Here is a 22,283-nt window from a genome sequence, read left to right as displayed (position 1 = left end):
AAAATCATTCACTCAACCCTGAGTAAGACAACATCGAGTTTACCATTTCCTTTAAAACTCAATTTTTGCGTTCAGTAATACCATTCTGTTGCGGCGTGTAAGGTGTCGTGGTCTCATGAATGATACCCACTGATTGGAAGTATATGGGATCCATATATTCACCTCCCCTATCAGTCCTGAGATATTTAACCGGAATGCCCAATTGCAATTCCACCTCGGTTGTGTATATTTTGAATTTATCTAAGACTTCATCCTTAGAATGTAACAAATACACATAGCAAAACCGAGTGCAGTCAACAATAAAAGTGACTACATACTTTTTATTTCCCAAAGAAGGAGTGGAGTGAAAATCACACAGGTTACTGTGTACAAGTTCCAAAACAGCTGAATTTCTAGTAACACTAGGAAAGGGCTGTTTTGTCACTTTTGTAAGCATGCATGTTTTACATTTATCAGATGTCATATCAAAGGCTGGAATTAATCCATCTTTTTAAATCTCATGCATCCTTCTAAAGTTGACATGACGTAATCTTACATGCCAAACATAGATTTGTCAACATTAGAAGCAGAAGATACAAATGCAGAATTTTGAACAGATAATGATTTGTCAACAAGATTTAAACGAAACATTCTATTATTTAAATATCCAAAGCCAATAAACATTCCACCCTTAGACAAAACAAACTTATCCGACTCAATAACTTGCTTAAAACCAACAGAATTCAAACAACTAGAACTAACAAGATTATTGCGAATCTTGGGAACAAACAAAATATTAAATAACTTAATTGTCTTTCCAGAAGTAAATTCAAGACACACGACACCTAAACCACAAATAGGAATAAAAGAATCGTCTCCAATTTTCAGCACCGACCCATCTTGAAGCGGAGTTAATGATTGAAACATTCGTTTATCCTTGCATACATGGTTCGTTGCTCCGGAGTCGATCCACCAAGAAACATCATCATCCTACACATAGATAGATTCAGGAATAAATGAAACATAATAAACATAATTCTGATTAGAATTATCAAAGTTAGTCAAAAACTGACCTCCTTTAACTTGGGCCGAAGACCCGTTCACTTTCCCATTGGCTCCACTGTTTCCAGCACCATTGTTGCCCAAATTCACACGACAATCACGCTTTCAATGCCCAACCTGATTGCACCTCCAACAAACCAGATCCTTTCTCTTTTTGTTGGAGTTGCTTGGGACATGTTCCTGCTTACATTTGCCATGTCCTATGTGGTTCTGTTTCCTTGGTTTATTTTCAACCATATGAACCAAGGGCTGTCCAGGTTCAACTTTTCCTTTGGGTTTTTCAGATTTGTCACTTTCCTTCGCACGAAGAGATTCTTTAATACGAATGTGACTAGCAAGTTGAACCAAAGACAGTTCCTCCTTTTGATGTTTCAAGTTGTGTTTGAAGTCTTTCCAGGATGGAGGCAGTTTGTCAATGATGGTTGACACAACAATGGACTCATCCATATTCATATGGTGCAGTTTAAACTGACCGTATATGCCAAGGAGTTCATTGAATTGTTCAGTAACAGACCTTGAGTTTTCCATCTTATAATTGTTAAAGTCACTGACCAGAAACTTCTTGCTAGAATCATCCTCGGTGATATACTTCAACTCAAGGGTGTCCCACAACTCCTTGGCACACAAGGCTTCACTATGGATATCAAATAAAGCATCAGACATACCGTTTAGAATATGACATTTGCAGATGTAGTAATCATTGTCCCACTTCTATCTCATTCTTATCTCTTCAATAGTCTCAACAGCACCTTCCTCTGGCTTCGCTGGTCTTGGAGTAGTCAGCACGTATGTTGCTTTCAGAGTAGTCAGCATGAAGTGCATATTCTTCTTCCAGCGCCTGAAGTCGACACCTTCGTACTTCTCCAACTTTCAAACTTAGTAGTCATCTCGCGGATTGAGTCACCCATCTCCAGGAAAAGTAAATATCAGTTCGATTGTAGGGAAATTTAGGGTTTGTGGTGGAGATCTGGATACCAACTTGGATCGTGATATCACTTTCCGAACTGATATTTCGACCCTATGCCTAGGTTACAAGAAATTCAGCCTAGGATAATCCAAGTGGACACTTACAATTCTTGGCACAGAATTCGTAAGCCAATATGCTAGACGATTCTGTGAAAGTATAATGAAAAACGAGAGCTTAAGATCGTATCTCTCTTCTGAAAAGAAGAGTCGTTTCTATAATAAACGATATTAGGGTTGGGCGGCTATGGATTCCTTTGGAAGCAAGTCAGCGTAATTTGGATTTTAGTGAGGATTTAGGGTTACCAAAACTAACGAGTTTTGTTAGTTTTACCATAATCACCCTCAAGAATCGGAATATCCCACTATGGATTCCTTTGGAAGCAAGTCAGTGGGATGCCAGCAAGGGGCTCTGCCCCTTGGACCCCGCTAGGGGCGCTGCCCCTAGACCCTGCCAAAGGGGCGCTGCCCCAGGACCCCCGACTAGTCGTCGAACCGACTACTATTTTGATTTTATACATGCGTGCACTCCGCACCAACCCGTACACATATTAGAAAACAAATTAAGAAGCCCCTTAGCTCACATGCTAATTCCAGTTACATAAAATGACATGGTGACACTAAAATCACCAACACATTATGGTTGCAGGATCAGAAACAACCACACCGCTGATAGAGTGGGCGATGGCAGAGATCATGCAAAGTCATTACATAATGAAAAGGGTTCAAGAAGAATTAGCAGAAATCATAGGACTTGACAACATTGTCGAAGAATCTAATCTCCCTAAACTACAATACCTAGATGCAACAATAAAAGAAACATTTCGGTTGCACCCTGTAGTCCCTCTCATACTCCGAAGATTGCCAAGACAGGTTTGTATTGTCGGTGGATACACCATTGCAAAACGTTGTACCAGGTTTCTGAATGTTTGGTCTATCCATCGGGACCCTCAGTATTGGGATAATCTGTTAGAATTCAATCCAGGAAGGTTCTTGACAAACAAATATGATTTTAAAGGAAGAAATTTAAATTTCATCCCATTTGGGTCGGGAAGGAGATTGTGTCCAGGTGTTCCATTGGCGGAGAAAATGCAAATGTATATCTTGGTATCGCTCTTACACTCGTTCGACTGGAGCTTGCCGGAGGGTGAAAAGCATGACCTTTCTGAAAATTTTGGAATTACACTAAAGAAAAGAGAACCACTCATCGTTGTCCCTTCATAAAGGTTGCCAAACGAGAACCTCTATATGTGATGTAAGTTTGAATTTCGCTTTTGAGAGGTTTGTTCGTGAAATTTCATATATGGTTCATTTTATAATGAGCATATGTATATATATTGTTATGTTGATCGAATGTGTATGAATTTCTAGCTTGGGCTATTTTTGCGTTTATGACTTTATTAGTTAACGTTTGGTATATATTGTATTGTAATTGTATACACCTGAAATTAATGATAGTCTACTGTACAATTAGAAATTTTTTTCTAAATGTGTTAGGTAATGTCGAGGATATAACCAAAACATCAAATTATAAGCCCAAGCTTAGTGATTTCGCCCAAAGTACCCCACACAACAACATAATACAACACGCACAACCTGAACTACAACACTAGACTGGACCACCACCAAGCCTTTAGCTACAAGGTGGATCACTCCCGAGCGTACATCATAAGTTGGATCGCTTCCTTGGCCTTCAACACATAACATGTTCACCTCAACCCATCACACAATAACATGTCGACATATACAATAATAATCAATAACCAGCAAGTGTAATCATACAAATCTACTAGTCTAACACATAACTAACATAACATCATCCTATATATCTTGATATATAACCTAGTAGTCTGGAATTGGTTTCTTCAACCCACAACTACAATTAGGAAAAATCACCTAAATGTCCGTAAGATAGTTGAACTGAATGATGCTCTAAGTACCGGCTCTACGGGTCAACTGCACAACATACAGGGACTAAGCCTCAATCTACAACTAAAAATACCCTAAATTACCTAACATCAAATTTAGTCAAAGTCAATGGTAAATGGTCAAAAGTCACTTGAACTCGACACCATGTTGTGGTAGCGAAATGAAAAAATAGATGGGCCATATCCAATCGCCATGTCGTGGCGACCTAAGGCCATGACGTGGGCGCTGGGATCCTAATAGCTTAATGTATTAAGTCGATTCCTTTGATTCTAAGGGTTCCAAAGCTTAGATATATTCTATTCTATCGTCTAAATGGATAAAGTTTCCAACTTTATCCATTTAGACTCCCCAAAAGATAAGGAACTCTTCTCCTAGGTTTAAAAGGGAAAAAACACTACTTGGCTTAATGAATAAACACTTAATCCTAAAGACCCCTTGTCCAACATTTCTGGAAAGGTTTCTTGCACTTTTACTAACATAAAAATCCCTGTTTTCAGATGTGTATGTCAAATGTGTGTCTTGAACTCATATTGGGTCAAAATGAGCGTTAATTGCCAAAAATCCATGCATGACACCCGAAACTCATTTCTAATCAAGATCCAAAACACCAACTACCCCAAATGGCTTGGTGATTCATAAAGCTGCAAACTTTATGAGATCTCACCAGTCAAACCGATCAAGAAATCACGAAAAGGGGACAAAATCTAAGATCTAAAAACTTTGAAGGAAAAAGGTTGAGTCTTGGAAATCACCAGGGTCCAGAAGTTATGCAAACTGATATGGATGATGCTTGCAATGTAAAACACTACACCAAAGGCTTCCTTCTCCTTCAAAAATCACCAAAAACACCAAATTGAGCTCACACTTGAAATTGAGGTTAGGGTTAGGGTTTCTGAGCTTGAGAGGGTTATGGAGGCTGAATGATCATGAAACCCTAGCCTTAATGTTCTTTACATAGGGCCCAAATCCCATGGATTAGGGTTTCTCATTAAAAACACATGCCACACCGTGGCACCTATGGGAACACCATGGCGGTTCATTTAAACTCTCGATCCGAAATGATACCGCCACGCCATGGTGAAGCTACACCAAGTCGTTGCCACCTCAAAATAAAAATTAATATTTAAAATTTACCTCATACCTCGAACAGGTGTTACAAAAATGATCTATAATATAAGCATAACAAACATCCCATAATGTGAAGATAATATACCATAATGGGGGGATGCATTACATCATCCAAGGTCCATTACAAATAACTAAATAATAAAAGATGAATTAACATGTACCAGCCATCCATTTGTACCAAAATGTCTGAAATGTATCCCAAAAAGGCAACCGAAAGGTACATGAGAACAACTGGATGAAATGTGCACTTAGTGTCTTTATAAAGTAACATGTATAAAATGTACCAAAAAGACCTTCCTATACAAATGCCTTACTATACTATCTGTTGGGTTTTGATATGAAATATCAGTTTGTTTTTCACAAAAAAGGCAACGGAAGACTTTAAAAATAACAAGCTTATTTTTAGTTCATAAGAAAACCAAATCATCATGGATCCATTTATAGAGGTTAGAATGAAATAAAAACAACCATATGATGTTTTAGAGATACCCTTTGAAGCCTTTGAACCTACTTGGTTTTGGGGTGTTGATGAATATGTAAAGATCAAAGAACATGATCTTCTCTACAAGTATTCACCATCAAGATTAAGGCACTTGGAATGATAATTTCGTCTTGTATTCTTGAGTGTCTTAAGCCTTTAAGTTCTTAACTCAAATAAGCACTAAAGGAGACAAGTCGAGAAGGCTGCTAAACCACCAAACTAACTTCAAAAGAAAGAGAGGAAGAATAGTAGAAAACCCACGGTTTTAGAGAGCATAAGAGAAGAAGTGCTTCACTTTTCAAAAATGCAAGCCTCATGCTTCTCTTATATAGTCCATGCAAATTAAGGCCTTTTTATTGAAATACTCTAAAGTATTTCTAGCCTTTAGAAGCATGGAAGAAAAAGCGTGGAGGTTGAAAAGCAGCCCCCATATTTTAATATTTTTGGCCATACCTCTTGAAAAGAGTAGGATTCTTTATTTTTTATATACTCCAATTTTATAAAATATAAACTTTGTCTTTAAGTAAAGGACAAAAGAATCCAACTATTCGAATATATTGTGCATGACTTATTAATTCATACCATATCAAATAGTAAATAGTTATACTCTCTTATAATTATTATTTTCACAAAACAATAATTATTCCCTAATTAAAATACAAGAATCGATATTATTTATTAATAATCACATTAATAATAAATATACAAAATGTGCCAACTTGGTAAAGGTGTGACCCTATAGGATCATATATTATTAGAAATATCACTCCATAATGATTCTTGGGCATATAGATTCAACAATATCCCACTTGCACAAGATACATTATAGACTGACATAGACAGTAGCTGACGTCTAGCAACGGGCTACTGCCCCTAACAACATATGAAGGGTGTCATCTAATCAACAGCCAATTCCAGGAGCTCTAAGCTACAATTGTTAATAAAGGTTTGGTCAAATGAGTCAAAGGTACAACTATCTTGGAGAAATCCTGGATGAATATCTTATAGTACCCTGCTAGACCCAAGAAACTACGAATCTCAAATGCATTCTTCGGTACTTCCCACCGCATCACTGCCTCAATCTTGGCTGGATCAACCAAAATACCCTCTTGGTTGATGATGTGTCCCAAAAAATGCACCTCTCGCAACCAGAAATCACACTTTGAGAACTTGGCATAAAGCCTTTTCGTTCTCAGTGTCTCTAATACCTTCCTCAGATGCTGCTCGTGCTCCTCCTTGGTCTTAGAATAGACCAAGATATCATCACTAAAAATGATTAGCGACCGATCCAACATCGGCCTATACACCCTGTTCATCAGATCGATGAACGCTGCTAGGGTATTGGTGAGCCCAAATGTGACAATTGCCAATCTTGGATCCAACAGAAGTTAAACGAGTCATCAAAAGTCAAATAATTACGGAATAAAGCATGAATTATGCCTTGCTTTCAGAGATTTCGGTTTTGGGACCCAAGAACGTTGATATTTCGGTTGTGAAGGACAAAATCAGATGCCATGGACGAAATCATACATGACCGAATTCATACCTAGGACCAAAATCACAGGTGATTTCGGTCATGCTAACGAGATTTCGGTGGGGAAAGAAGATAAGGAAGTGTCGGGCCGAGATCACCCACAAACCCCTACCATATAACATATAACGATGCTATTATCCCCCAAATATCTTAGTAAACATCATTTCACCTTCCCCCTTATCTTGGGCCGAGATCACCCACAAACCCCCACCATTTCCATATTCTTTTTTGTTTACTCCAAATACTCTCAAGGATCAAGTCCAAAGCTTCCAAGGGTTAATTCTCCAAGCTTATTCTTAGAAGTTTTGGTAAGTTCTTCTTGTTAATCTAGTGTTTCTACACATTTTTACACTAGTTTCATCTTATTTACACACGTTATCATGTGTTAAAATTCTTAGGATAATATCATTTCCAAGGAGTTCATCAACCTCATTCAAGTGTTTTAGGCTTGGAGATCTTCACATCATCTCTTCAAACAACCAACAACCACACTCAAGGTGAGTTCATACCCCCATATTTTTTAGTTTTTCATGTTTTAGGGGGGGGGGGGGCGAATACAAGTAAAGCTTGATTTATAGCACAAATACTTGCATGTTTCATCTCTCTGTTAAAAATAAAACATTATTTTCATGAAATGTGGTTATCACTAGTTTTTAGACAATTATTTGTGTTATATTAGTTTTGTGATGTAAAACTACAAGAATTTTATACTTTTACCAAAATCATGAGAAAAGTCATGATTTCAAAACTACAAGAATTTTATACTTTTACCAAAATATGATTTTCTAACAAAAATGGTTACATTTTAGTTATTTCACCAATTTGTGGGATACAACCGAAAAAAAATGTTGTTTTGATCATACATCTTGAAACTAGACAAATTTCTCATACTTGTGTTAGATGTGAGTTTTTATCTTTTAAAAACATCTAGACAAGATCACTACTATGTATTTATATAAATGATTATATAAATAAGTCTTGACAAACAAACATACTAAACTATAATTGGTATAGTTTGAGAGTTACAAACACTACACTATCATTTCAGAAGAAATAAATAATTATTTAAAGGTATAATTATTTTCAGTTTTACAAGAAAAAGGGGTTTTCAGTTCATGTAAACCGGTTGATACAATTTTGTGAGACATTCGTCTTTATCGTACCTACCAGAGTACACACTACGTCATGCATTATAACCTGAATCTCTTGTAGGAAGAGCGTGAAACTTGTGTATAGATCTATACGGGATTGACAACCCCGCAGCTAAGCTGTTAGCTACAGTTAGACCAGGCCAGTCTAGGGTGACAAATGTCTAACAGTTCCGACGCCTGAAGAACGTCGTAGTAGGCCAACTAGTCATTAACATGGTTATAGTAAATCACATGGGGTATTAACAAAACATTTTCTTTACGGGGTTAATATACATTCAATTAGTTTTATATAAAGATAAAACTACTAAATACTATTTTCCAGTCAGTACTGCTTACATTTTTAGTCTTTGGATTTAAGACTTACAACTCATTTTTAAAGAAATTATTGGATTTTCTGAAAGCACACTATATCGTTTTACAATGAAAACTACCGATTTCTCTCATACAAAACGCCTATGATCTCACCAAATTAATTGTTGACACTTTTAAAAATCACTTGTATTCTCAAGAAATCAGTAAACAGGTACAAAAGAGTTTTTGGAGGATGGGGCGTCGCCGCGTCACGATATATTTGATATCAAGAAAAACAATGTTTTGAATACAATGTAAACTTATTTAATATTCAATATGATGGTTGTAATCCTTTGATCACTACTATTCATTTGTTATGATACAGTTCATGAAAATCATCCACCCCCAGACGTTTCCGTCGTTCTGGTTTGGGGGTGTGACAGATTGGTATCAGAGCCAGGTTTATAGTGAACTAAGTATATCAAACCATGTAAGATATATAACTCTAAATACAATGGGACTAAAACACTCTGACTAGAAGTATACTTTTAAAATATAAGTATTTTTTTATAAAAGTATACATACATGCATACATACTAGAACAGTGTAGTCATAAGAACCATATAAAAGTATTTAGATAAGTTGGACGTTGTGGTTAAGCCTAGATAGTTATGTAATCATATATGGGATGAATATAGCCTGATCAACTATAGTTATGCGAGATATGACCAACATGTGTTTGGGAATGACCGTGGTGAACAACGATTCTAAAACTTACCAACCCTATATACCAAGAAACCCTAGAATCAAACATCAAGTTTAAAATATTATAGGAGTATTTTAGAATACTACAGAGTCATACACTTAAACCCTTCATACATTTCTCATATCACTATTCTTGCACAGACGTCATGGCAGGATTCCATATGCCTGGAGACCACTATTTCTCTAACCAGGGAAATCGCGGATGGATCGAAGAGGATCTCGAAGAGGATCCTGAGGAGGTAATGGAGGAAGAGCCCGAAGAGGATCCAAAGGAGGAAGGAGATGATGAGGAAGGGGAAGAGGACTCGGACACAGAGTCCGAGGTCATTAATCCCCCCTATGTCGCTTGAGTTCTTGCACATCGTATGGGTTACCAGGGACCCACGCCTAATTGGGCGGAGGATCTGGAGAGGTCGAGCCAACAACAACACCAGCATTCACCATACGGCATGGAGCGAGGTTTCTATAACCTCCATCACTGAGGACCGGCAGATACGGCCCTCCCTGTCATGGTTCAGCAAATCATGCATCTCAGGGATCAGACCAGGGCGTCGGCAAATCAGATCTTGGAGCTGAGAGCTACTGCGGAGATCATTGATGCACGAGCTCGACGATTGGAGATAGACTACCCCCGGAGACCAACCGCTGCGAGTAGGGCTCATGCTACTCGAATTTTGTTATAGACTAGGTTTAGGAGTAAGCGTTGGTGCTACTCCTTCCTTCATGTAGGTACGACCCTATAAGTAAGTGAGTACACTATTCAAGGGGTCGTTATGCTGTCAAATTTCTTTTATGAAATGTAGACCTCCTTAAAGGTCAATTTTCACAAATTATGTACTAAAACTACAATATCAATGAAATTTGTATGTGTTGGGTATTTTATGTTGCGTCATGGGCTTTGTTTTGAATATCCGGATTGGACGTGTCCATCCGTGATTATTGATTAGGGTTAAGCTATATATAGTGCATGCATGTATGCCTTAGATACAGTCGTGATTATTATCATTATTGCTTTGTAACCCTAAACACCTCTACAGTCGAAGTTCTTAATTGAGCTCTTCTGAGGTGTTAAAGCTTAATCATTCGACATCAGTTAAACCATTCCTGTGTTCTTTTTTACGCAATTTATTGCTTTTCTGCTTAGAATCAATCGATCTTACTAGAACTTTGTTCTAACAATTGGTATCAGAGCAGGAGACTGTGTAATCAATACACATTCCTTCTGTTTGAAGAATTCTTAAGGGTTTCCGCTTTTATCGAATATAAAGAAGCCGTCTTCTTCCTGTCGACGGTAACTCTTGTGTTTGATAAAACCCTAATCTCTAGTTTACATGTCTGATTCTAGCAGTTTTAAGGAAAGGCTCATCATGTCTCACGACGATTCTCAAACTAATCCCATCAACATCTCCAACAACATTGGATCCACTACAAGGGTTCCCATTCTTTACACTCAAGACTATGAAGTGTGGGCACATCACTTTGAAGATTACATGGTTGGATCTGAAGATAATGGTTATCTCATCTGGGAAGCTATCACGCTTGGGCCGTTTGTTCACTCTGGAACGAACAGGACAGTGAAGACTCAAAAAGAATATAATCAGCTTGTGGCGGACGTAGATACGATGCCACAGGATGAAAAGGACAAGGTTCTATGTAATGTGAAAGCCAAGAGAATGATCAGATTCGCATTGCAATCTGACACTTTTCGTTTAGTCGGTTCATGCACGACGGCTAAAGAAATCTGGGATAGGTTAAAAGAACTGTACTCAACCGATGAACATCTAGAACACTCGATCCAAACCTTGTTGCTCTCAGAATTTGGAGTTTTCGAACAGAAACCTGAAGAGAAACTGATACAAACCTTCGATCGCTTCAATCATCTCCTTAGCAAGATGATCAAGCATGGTATTGAGAGAAAATTGATTGAGCAAAAGGTGACCTTCATGAATGGTTTAAGACCAGAATGGATGGCAGTGGTTTCAACAGTGAAAGCTCACGAACAATTTAAATCATACTCGCTAGCGAAACTGGTGGGTATTCTTAAATCCCATGAAAGTGTGGTAACCAAGGAGGTGAAGATAGTTTCGGGTGTGGGATCGCTGGCCCTTGTCTCAAAAGGAAAAAGTGTTGCAGAAGAAGAGGAGGATTCAGATATGTCTGAGTGTGACCTTACAGGCGAAGAATATGCAATGATGGTCACCAACCCAAAGAAGTTTGCACGAAAGAAGTTCCCTGTCAATAAGAACCGAAACTGGCAAGGAAGTTATAGCTCTGAGAAGGTGAAAGAAGAAACGAAGAACACCTCTCAAAAGGATGACGACAAGAAAGAAAGCAAGCTTGCAGGAGACTCTGGATTCGATTGCAATTATTTTCATGGCAAGAACCACTTTGCCAAAGATTGCATGTTGAGGAAGATGGCTGAGAAAAGGGACGGTGAAGATGATGAGGCGTATTACATGCGAAAGTTGGAAGAAATAAAGAAAAATAAGGCAACTAATAGTTCAATGAATGCCTTGATTGTGCAGGAAAATGTGAATGAAGATGAGTTCGGTGGCGTTGAAGTCTGGTCAACCGATTATGAGGATGAAGAAGTGAGAAAACCCACTCATGGAAGAGCTTACGTGGCGAGAGATACTGGTTCGGCTGGAAAATGTTTGATGGTTACTGCTGGAAGACCAACCGAAGGTAAGCTTAAGGAGCCGAACTTGACTGAGGACAAGTGCTTTGCAGCCAAGCCCGTGAGTGAGAAGATCAACGACTGTGATCAGCTAATAAAAAAGGTACAATCCATCCTTGAATCACTTAAAGTTCCCGTAACAAATTATGAAGAAGAATTAAATGAACTAAAATTTAAATTCTCTAACTTAAGTGGTAGTCTCATGCAAACTCGCTTAGCGAACTCTAACCTAACTGACCAACTCAGAAGGGTGTCTTCGAAGGATGAGGAGAGAAGGATGTGGATTAAGCTGAAGGAGACAGAGTTAACTAGGGCTAGGGATGAAATTATTTATTTACAACGAGACAATTTAAAGTTTTTGAAACAACGGAATGTTTTTTGCTTGATTGCTAAACGCTTATATACGAATATTACTCAGTTGCACTTAAATTGTGAAATAGGGAAAAAGATTCACAAGATGATCTTACCCTTCCTTGAATTTAAGGAGGATGAGGTCATCGCTGAGTGTGAATCCATAATGTCCTCAGAAGAGACTTCCATCACTTATAAAATTGGTCTAGACAAGATAGAGACCTTTATTGACTCTAAGGAACATAAAAGTATGCTAAAAAATCTTTTAGATGAAAATGATAGGTTGAAAATTAAGTCCGATACCATTCAAACATTTGACTCATCTAACGCCAAATTAATTTCAGAACATAAAATGAATACAGAAAACACGTCTGAATTTGATGAGGAAAGTGAGATGAGCGAAATCTCGGTGGAAGATGTGGTTGATTGCTCTGAATTTATGAAGTGCGAAACCGAGAATGAAAAACCACTCATATCTGAGCACTCGGTTGAATATGCTCGCCTGTCAAAGGACAAGCCGCAGAAACTCAAAGAGAAAGCAATGGTCTATCAAAAAGTTCAAACAGTGCCAAATCAAGTATTTGCTGTTACAGGGGTCACTGAAAAACAAACAGCAGAATTGAAAATCTTGGTCGACACAGACAATGCTGAAGGGTGCGACGATCATTTCTGGTCAGCTCCTATTGATAATGTAGACGAAACCATCGGCTTATCGGAGCGAACCTCATGGAGGGTAAGAGGTAGATACGTTGCTGAACCCATCAACAAACCCTCAAGTTTTGATAAACCAAGCACGAGTGGAACAAAAGAGATACCAGAAGAACCAAAGAAAGTATCCAATGTATCTTCCAAGACAACCGAAACTCAAAAGGAGAAGCCAAAATCAAGCTTCAATATTCATAAATCTCAAAAACAGCTGGCTATAGAAACGCCAAAGAAATCAGAGATACATGAAGAATCTGAATGAGCGAAAACGGTTTTGGCGGTCTCAAAAACCTAACCACGTTCCTTCCAAGAAAGAGTCAAATGTCAAAGAAAATGACAAGCCAAACCGAAAGGAAAGTTTTAGTCCAAGCTCCTATTATTCCAAAGCTCAAAACTGAACATCCAGTTTCGGTTCCAACACCAAAGCTAAGAACCAAACATCCAGTTTCGGTTCCAACACCAAAGCTCAGAACCGAACATCCAGTTTCGGTTACAATACCAGATCTCAGAACCGAACATCCAGTTTCGGTCACAACGTCAAGGCTAAAAACCGAAAGTCTAGCTTCAGTCCTTCAAGCTACCAACAAAAGCTGTATTCAGTGAAGGACATCAAAGGAAAGGGAAAGCTTGATTCGGATTCTGATATCAATAATAAGAAAAAGTCAGCTAACCCTAGGATTCAAAAGAAGATTCCAAAACCATCTAACAACACACCATCTGATACACCACAATTTAAACAAGATAAAAACAAAATCAAGGTGTATACCATCAAAAGAAAAGACGAAACCACTCTAATAAAAAGAAGTTATTTGGTTGATCTTTCTGTTGCTATTCCTGTTTCTGTAAAAGACACACCAGGGCCCAAGAGACTTTGGGTTCCTAAATCTGCTTGAATTTGCAGGTTATAAGTGACGAGCAGTTCGATGACGAATGGTACATTGACAGTGGCTGCTCTCGTCACATGACAGGAAGGAGGGAAGAGCTGAGGGAGTTTCGGTCCCTTAAGGATGGTGGATGTGTGAAGTATGGAAACAATTCTTTTGGAACAATCAGAGGATATGGAATGATAACCAACGGAGAATTCACAATTCGAAAAGTGGCTTACGTGGAAGGATTGCAGCACAACCTCATCAGTGTATCTCAATTGGTTGTGAGAACTGGTTTGAAAGTTTCATTCGATGATGAGGGATCAGAAATTATTGAAAAGCAATCCAAAAGAGTTCTGTTGAAGTCTGAACGCAAGGGAGAGATGTATCCTTTAAATCTCAGCCCAATTCGAGGAAAACCAACAATATGCCTACTGTCAAAGGCGAACTCTGATGAAAGCTGGTTATGGCATCGATGCCTATCGCACCTGAACTTCAAAGACATTAATAAGTTGGTACTTGGTGATCATGTTCGAGGCCTTCCTCTTCTCAAGTTTGATAAGAAACATCTGTGTGCAGCGTGTGAGATGGGAAAACAAAGCAGAAAGAGCCATCCTACACGTATCAATACAAAGATTGTTGAAGCTCTTGAACTTCTGCATATTGACTTATGTGGACCTTCGGCTATCGAAAGCTTCGGTGGTTGTAAGTTCATTCTTGTCATAGTAGATGATTTTTCACGCTTCACCTGGGTTTTCTTTCTTAAACAGAAATCAGACGCGACTCCCAAGTTGAAGGCGTTTATCAAGCAAGTGGAACTGCAGCTGCGAAAGCTGGTCAGGAATATTAGAAGCGACAATGGGCTTGAATTCAAGAATAAAGATTTTGAGGATTTCCTGGCTGAAAAGGGGATATCTCACAACTTCTCGGCCCCCTATACACCACAACAGAATGGAATTGTTGAAAGACGAAACCGTTCCTTGTGTGAGGCAGCCCGAACCATGCAAAGCTTTGCTTCTCTTCCGCTATACTTCTGGGTCGATGCAGTTGCAACCGCGCGCTATACTCAAAACCGATCCTTACTTAACAAACGATTCTCCATCACTCCGTATGAGATTCTGAACAATCGGAAGCCCAACGTTAAGTTTTTCCACGTGTTCGGTTCAAGATGCTTCATTTTCAACTCCAAAGAGAACCGAAACAAGTTCGACGTCAAAGCCGATGAGGGAATTTTTGTTTGTTATTCACTCACTTTAAAGGCATATAGGGTTTTGAATAAACGCTCCAAACATATTGAAGAATCCTACTATGTAACCTTTGATGACAATTACATGAAGAAAGTTCAACCAAGTGAAAGTACCTTAGGGGAAATATTTCCTGAATCAGGACAAGTCTCGGTTCCCATTTCCAACTTGTTTGAAGAGTACATAAGGCTATTTGATGAACCAGAAAAGGCTGTACACTCAGAGGCGAAAGCAGCAGACAACAAAATTGACAATCTGAAAAAGATCATCGATGAAGCTGCAAAAGATATGGAAAAACAACCGATTTGTCTTTCGAGGGGGAGAATCCAACTCCAACCCCAACCAATAATAGTCCAATCGAGGGGGAGAATCCAACTCCAACCGAGGGGGAGAATCCTGAACCTGACATGGGATACGCTTCGCCATTTGAGGGGGAGAATGAGAATACAAATGATGAAGGTGATCAATCAGAATTTAAAGAAGAGGTAAATGTAGAGTTGGATCCTGCCTATGACCCTAATTACCCTCCTCTAACGAAATGGAATAAGGATCATCCCAAAGCACAAATTATTGGTGAATCATCTGAGCGATTTCTTACACGTTCTCAATTGAAAGCGAAACAAACTGCATTATTCTCTCATGTTGAATTCTGTATGTTTAATTCGTTTGTCTCCAAAATCGAACCGAAGATGGTTAATGTTGCACTTGATCACGCTGATTGGGTACAAGCTATGCAAGATGAACTCCATGAGTTTGAATGTAATCGAGTTTGGAGGCTGATTCCCACTCCAAAGGATGCTTCAGTGGTCGGCTTAAAATGGGTCTTCAGGAATAAGTTGGATAAAGAGGGAAACGTCATACGCAATAAGGCTCGGTTGGTGGTGAAGGGATATTGCCAAGAATAAGGGATAGATTATGAGGAGACCTTCGCTCCTGTAGCAAGGTTGGAATCAGTTAGAATCTTTCTGGTATATGCTGCATATAAAAACTTCGAAGTTTTCCAGATGGATGTGAAATGTGCTTTCTTAAATGGAGAACTAGAAGAAACGGTGTATGTTGAGCAACCACCTGGGTTCGTGAACGATAAATACCCTTATCACTGTCATGTGTTGGATAAAGATGTATATGGTCTGAAGCAAGCACCGAGGGCCTGGTATGAAACATTAACTCGCTTTCTTAAAATGTCGAAATTCAAGCAAGGTTCGGTTGACCCAACCTTCTTCCGAAAGAAAGAAGGCGAACATCTAATGATAGTTTAGATTTATGTCGATGAAATCATCTTCGGCTCCACGAATCCTAGCTTAACGGCTGAATTCAGGAAGTTGATGGAGACTAAATTTGAAATGAGTGCAATGGGTCCAATTAACTTTTTCCTTGGATTGAATATAAGACAGGGACCAGGAGGCATTTTTATAAACCAGGAGGCCTACACGAAGAACTTGCTGGCGAAGTTCGGCATGACGTGAGATTCGAAGGTGAAGGTTCCCATGGCGTTTGGCACAAAGTTAACACCATCTCTGGAAAAACCTGCCGTTGACGTAACACTCTATCGTCAAATGATAGGGTCTCTTATGTATCTAACAGCTAGTAGACCAGACATTATGTTTTCTGTTTGTTATTGTGCTAGGTTTCAAGCAAATCCAAGAGAACCTCACATGGTGGCAGTGAAAAATATTTTCCGTTATCTAAAGCGAACCTCTTCTCTCGGTCTCTGGTACCCTGCTAGATCCGGATTCTTTGTTCAAGCCTTTTCTGACGCCGATCTTGGAGGATGCGGTCTGGACCGAAAGAGCACAACTGGAGGATGCCAATTCCTTGACGGTAAACTTGTTAGCTGGCAGTCCAAGAAGCAAACCTGTGTGTCTCTTTCAACAGCCGAAGCTGAGTACATAGCTGCAGTATCCTGTACCTCACAAGTGATATGGATACAAAGTCAACTAAGAGACCACAGACTGAGTATGAAGAAAATACCTCTCTATTGTGACTCAGAAAGCGCGATAAGAATATGTCACAATCCAGTGCAACACTCAAAGACAAAGCATATTGCACTGAGATACCATTTCATCAAGGACCATGTTGAAGATGGAAACGTGGAAGTACATTTCGTTCGGTCCTCTGATCAACTGGCTGACATCTTCACTAAAGCCTTACCAGAAGCAAGCTTCGATAAAATTTTACAAGGTCTGGGAATGATGGAAGCAGAGTCGGTACCGAACCCTCAAACCTCTCTCTAAAAATTAGACAAGCGAAATAGAGCGAACGCTCGGTCTATTTCGGTTCCGGATTTTTCGGGAACCGAAATGAACCGAACGCTCGGTCTATTTCGGCTCCGGAATTTTAGGGAACCGAAATGAACTGAATGCTCGGCTTATTTCGCTTCATTCCTTTAAGGTTTGATTTCGGCTGTATACTATGTATACTCTCTTTTAAATCTTTTTCTTGCTTTATTTTCTCTTTTATTTTTATTCCAAGAGTGTTTAGTATTAATTTCATTTTGTTTATTTTTCTGTTTTTATTATTTTTCAGAAACTTCAAAAATCCAAAAATATTTTCTGTTTTTATTATTTTTCAGAAACTATCCAAAAATATTTTCTGTTTTTATTATTTTTTAGAAACTTCAAAAATCCAAAAATATTTTGTTTTTTTATTTTTCAGAAAATTCAAAATTTCAAAAGATTTTATCTTTTATTTTTCTCTTAATTATATTCTTGTTTGTTTTGTTTGTGTGGTTTGTTTGTTTGCTTATTCTCTTCACTAGGTACCAAGTACATCGTTACTACATAAATTGGAGCTACGACAGGTACGACCATTTTAATTTGAACTAGTTAAGTGTCCCTAGAAGCATGCTGCTGCATGTAGACCGAAGCCTCTAAGAATAGGAGCAAGACCTTAATGATTCGATCTATACCTATCATTTCTTCCCAATCAGGCTGATAAATCCACTCAAGTCATGAGCTACCTTACTCTTCTCAAATGAGTTAAGAGTTTTCTGCTTTGTCACGTTTATATAGCAGAGGTACTTTCGGTTCCTAAACCACCTCCTTTACATTCTCCATCAACTTTCGTTTCAACAAGGTAACCCTTGAGATTCTCAGATATTACCACTGAGGTTTATGGTTACACAAAATCTGTGTCTATGATCTTAGATGCATACACCACGTGCTGAGTGAGACCTAAAATCCAACACCAATAATGAATTGATAGTGAATATTTATATTCAAGATCTCACTTGTTACCTAACGAAATCTCATTTTTTTAGTGGTCTTTATGAAATTGTCTAACACCAAGGCATTTCTTCCCAAAAAGATCTAGTTTGGTTTTTGTTTTTGAGATTTTCATAACATCATAAGTCACAACATATTCTATCCAACCTACTTGTTCAACAGACCACATCGGTCTCACAAGTACTTCATCCAACTTTCGGTCTTATGTTAAGAATCGATGTTCGGTTGAAGATAAGCCACCCTTTAGACTATTATTTAAAAGAAGCCTTTCGGTGTTTCTTTACAAGCACTTGATCGTATTTTCTCGGGGAACCACGCAAGCACTTCAAGTCTCTCTTGACTTTGAAGGAAGAGATTCTTTCCCGGAATCATCTGCTTTATGTCTTATTAAAGACATCACTCACATCCTATACACATTTTGCTTTATTTCTTTATTTTTTTTTTTGCACACTCTTACACGAAAATTCTTTGTGATTTTCCAAACTTCTGGTTGATGTTCTTTATGGCCCTTTTAACGTTTTTTTTTTGGAGCGAAAGTGGTTATTTTGACATATGGAGCGAAAGTGAATTTGAAAAGACGATATGTGGATAAGATTTTGCATCACGTCATCGGATAATCATTCATATTGGGCGCGTGAATTTGAAACGGTTCCAAAACTCATGCTTAATGACGCTATCTGGGAAAACCAACCTGTCACATCGCGCTTTTTCAGGCGACGTTTCAGTGATCGTATCATCATCACGAAGATTCTTTCTCTCTCCTGGCAACGATATATAAAGGGTTTCTCGCACCAATTGTACCTTCTTACCTTCTTCAAACTCTCTCAAATACACAAGGCGATCTGCAACTGTTCATCTTCTTCCTTACATCAACAATGGCGGAATCATCATCTGTTCAAGATCAAACTGCTTCATCGTCATTGCTTGTGATCAAACCTAATCAGAACATGATCATTCAACTAAACCCCTTTTTGTATGATTCGTACATGCTCCACGTTGTTGAATGTCTCAAGTACTCCCCACTGGTTATCGCTCTTACGCAAGTGGAATCTGTTCCCATGTCTCTGCTGTCACAAGTGTATTCTACTGTGTCTTACGACAAGAAAAAGGAGAGGATCTATTTTCAAATCTTCACTCACAAGGCATCAATTTCGAAAGGCCGATTCTGTTCCCTGTTAAGGCTTGCCGTCGTTGCTTCTGTCATCTCTCCTGATTTCATCACCACAACCCATCTGTTTACGATGCTTTATGAGATGGGGTATACTGATGTTCTTACCACAGTGACGAAGTTTAAGAAGTCGTGTTTGCCGCCGCAATGGAATGGGTTACTTACTCTTATCAACAAAGGTTTAGTGGAACGGGTAGCTGGGTCAGATGGTACGAGTAAGGGTTTTTTGACCATTCTCTATGGTCTCTACAATGGTATTAACCTGGATTTGAAGGGTTTTGAGCATTATAACACTTCCTAAGTGTACATGCAACCCTATTAAACCTTGGATCTATGTTTGTCTAAGATACATGCAAAATATTATTTTCCAAGGTTTATAACCTATCTAGCATGGCATGGGGTACTTTTAACCATAAAGGAACTAGATGAATTACATACCTTTTGTTGATTGTTGATTCCTTGGAGTTTGAGAGCCAAACACCAATAATGTGAATGCCTCAAATGGAAATCACAAATCACCCAAACTTGGAAAATATATGAGAGAGTATTCTAACTCTTGGTTTTGGCCACCACACTTACACACACACACTTAGTCACACACTTAGTGTCTTTTTCATGCAACATAAGCTTGTTTATATAGTGTACATGGTTAGGGTGAAACCCTAATAACCTATGTCTTTTCCTCTTCCAAGGATCCATGGGTAAAAGCTCCATGGATCATCCATGGACTTCCATATAAGCTTAGCCCATTAACAAATGAGCACTAGCCCACACTATATAAATATAATAGCCCATGATTTAATTAGTCTTCCTTTTAATCACTAAATTAATTCATAATTAATTGAAGATTAAAACTAATTAAGTAACATGACTTTATATTAATATACTATAACTTATAATATATTAATAAATCGTAAGTATACAACTCTCATAAAATTATCCATAACTAGTTCGGGTGAAGTGCAACCCAAATGGACCATGCCGGATCGGGTCAAGTATATACCAAATAAGTTATGGACTTAGACACCTTATCCAACAGACTCCCACTTGGATAAGTCTAATAACTGTATTTGCCTATATTACTTCAGGAACCAACCGGCAATCGTAGCTGTCGAAAACTCCTGTGAACTATGAAGCCCCATTTTAGATAAGTGATCATATAATCCTCTGCTCTCATGATATCAGCCGGACAAATACATGGAATAATGTCTTACTTATTGTCTAGCAGTTGTTTCTCGATTTCCGATTTGTTTGACAAAGAACTTAACTGAACACATCAATTTAGTTCTGACCGGGCCCGGTACATGGGTCAACACAAAATCATCGAGGGGCCCAGATATCGCTTCTATTTCTAGAAGGAACAGATAAACTTCGACTCATATGCTTGTTCTACTACTTATTGAATTGCACACAAAGGCACGTTTTATAACATCAAGTTACTGATGCGTTTACGTGCAATCAATGCACAACCAACTCATAGGTAACAACTCATATCTCTAGGTTTGAAGACTAATATGATATTACCGTCTCACGATCACTCGAGATAAATTCCATGAAGTGATACAAGTGAGCGTGGGTTTATTCCAATACTCATAACTTATGAGCACTCATGAACGTTGTAGCAACCATTGCTATGTCTAAACACCTTTAGCCATCTACAAACCCAATTCATGACAATCTTGATTCATACCTACTTCCGACGTATGACTGATTGTGGAAGTTTGAATAAATTAATTATTCTGGAAGTCAAAACATGCAAAACTGAAACAATAGTAAATAATTGATAATGATAGTAACACTTTACTCATAAATAAATCACACATTTTATTCATCATCAAATGTCGATTACATTTTACAAGTTTCAGAAAAGTTATCTAATCTGTAAAACTAATATCGTCCCTCAGCCCGATGCGCCTTGCATGCTGCAAATGCTTAACCCTCGTCAGTCCCTTCGTAAGGGGATCCGCAGGGTTCTCATCTGACGATACCTTCTTTGCCACGAGGAGTCCCTCTTCTATCTTGTGTCTTATGGAGTGATATTTTCTGTCAATGTGTCGGGATCTACCATGATCTCTTGGTTCCTTGGCTAAGGCAACCGCACTATTGCTGTCACAGAAAATCTCCATAGGCTCCTTAATAGCTGGTACAACTCCAAGGTCTCCGATGAAGTTCCTCAGCCATATCGCCTCCTTTGCCGCTTCACTCGCTGCTATGTACTCTGATTCACAAGTCAAATCAGCCACAGTCTCCTGTTTGGAACTCTTCCAAGTGATTGCCCCTCCATTTAAGGTAAAGACCCAGCCCGACTGAGAGCGGAAGTTATCCCTATCAGTCTGAAAGCTAGCATCACTATACCCTACTACTCTCAAGTCATCACTCCCACCAAGGGTAAGGATCCAATCCTTAGTCCTCCACAGGTACTTGAGAATATTCTTTACCGCAGTCCAATGAGTCTTGCCAGGGTTCCCCTGATATCTGCTGACCATGCTCAAAGCGAAGGCCACATCAGGACGGGTACAAGTCATAGCATACATGATCGAACCAACAGCGGAAGCATAAGGTAATCGACTCATCTCAGCTATCTCATCTTCTGTACTCGGGCTCTGAGCCTTGCTCAGTTTGGCATTGCTTTGGATCGGTAATTCTCCTTTCTTGGAATTCTGCATGTTGAACCTTTTCAACACCTTATCCAAGTAGATACTCTGACTAAGTCCAATTAGTCTTTTACTCCTTTCTCTTAATATCCTTATCCCTAGGATATAGGT

At 38.7% G+C, this 22,283-nt stretch overlaps 1 pseudogene; it reads left to right on the top strand.

Moving 5' to 3' along the window:
• The window catches only part of LOC145119762 (cytochrome P450 76C1-like), a 74,215-nt pseudogene extending 70,957 nt beyond the window's left edge, over positions 1–3,258 (top strand).
• The last annotated feature ends 19,025 nt before the right edge of the window (positions 3,259–22,283 follow it).

Source organism: Lactuca virosa, chromosome 6 (genome assembly GCF_052849685.1).
Source record: "Lactuca virosa cultivar CGN04683 chromosome 6, Lactuca_virosa_CGN04683_v6, whole genome shotgun sequence".
In the NCBI taxonomy this organism is placed as follows: Eukaryota; Viridiplantae; Streptophyta; class Magnoliopsida; order Asterales; family Asteraceae; genus Lactuca; species Lactuca virosa.
This window is presented reverse-complemented; position numbering and strand designations above follow the sequence as displayed.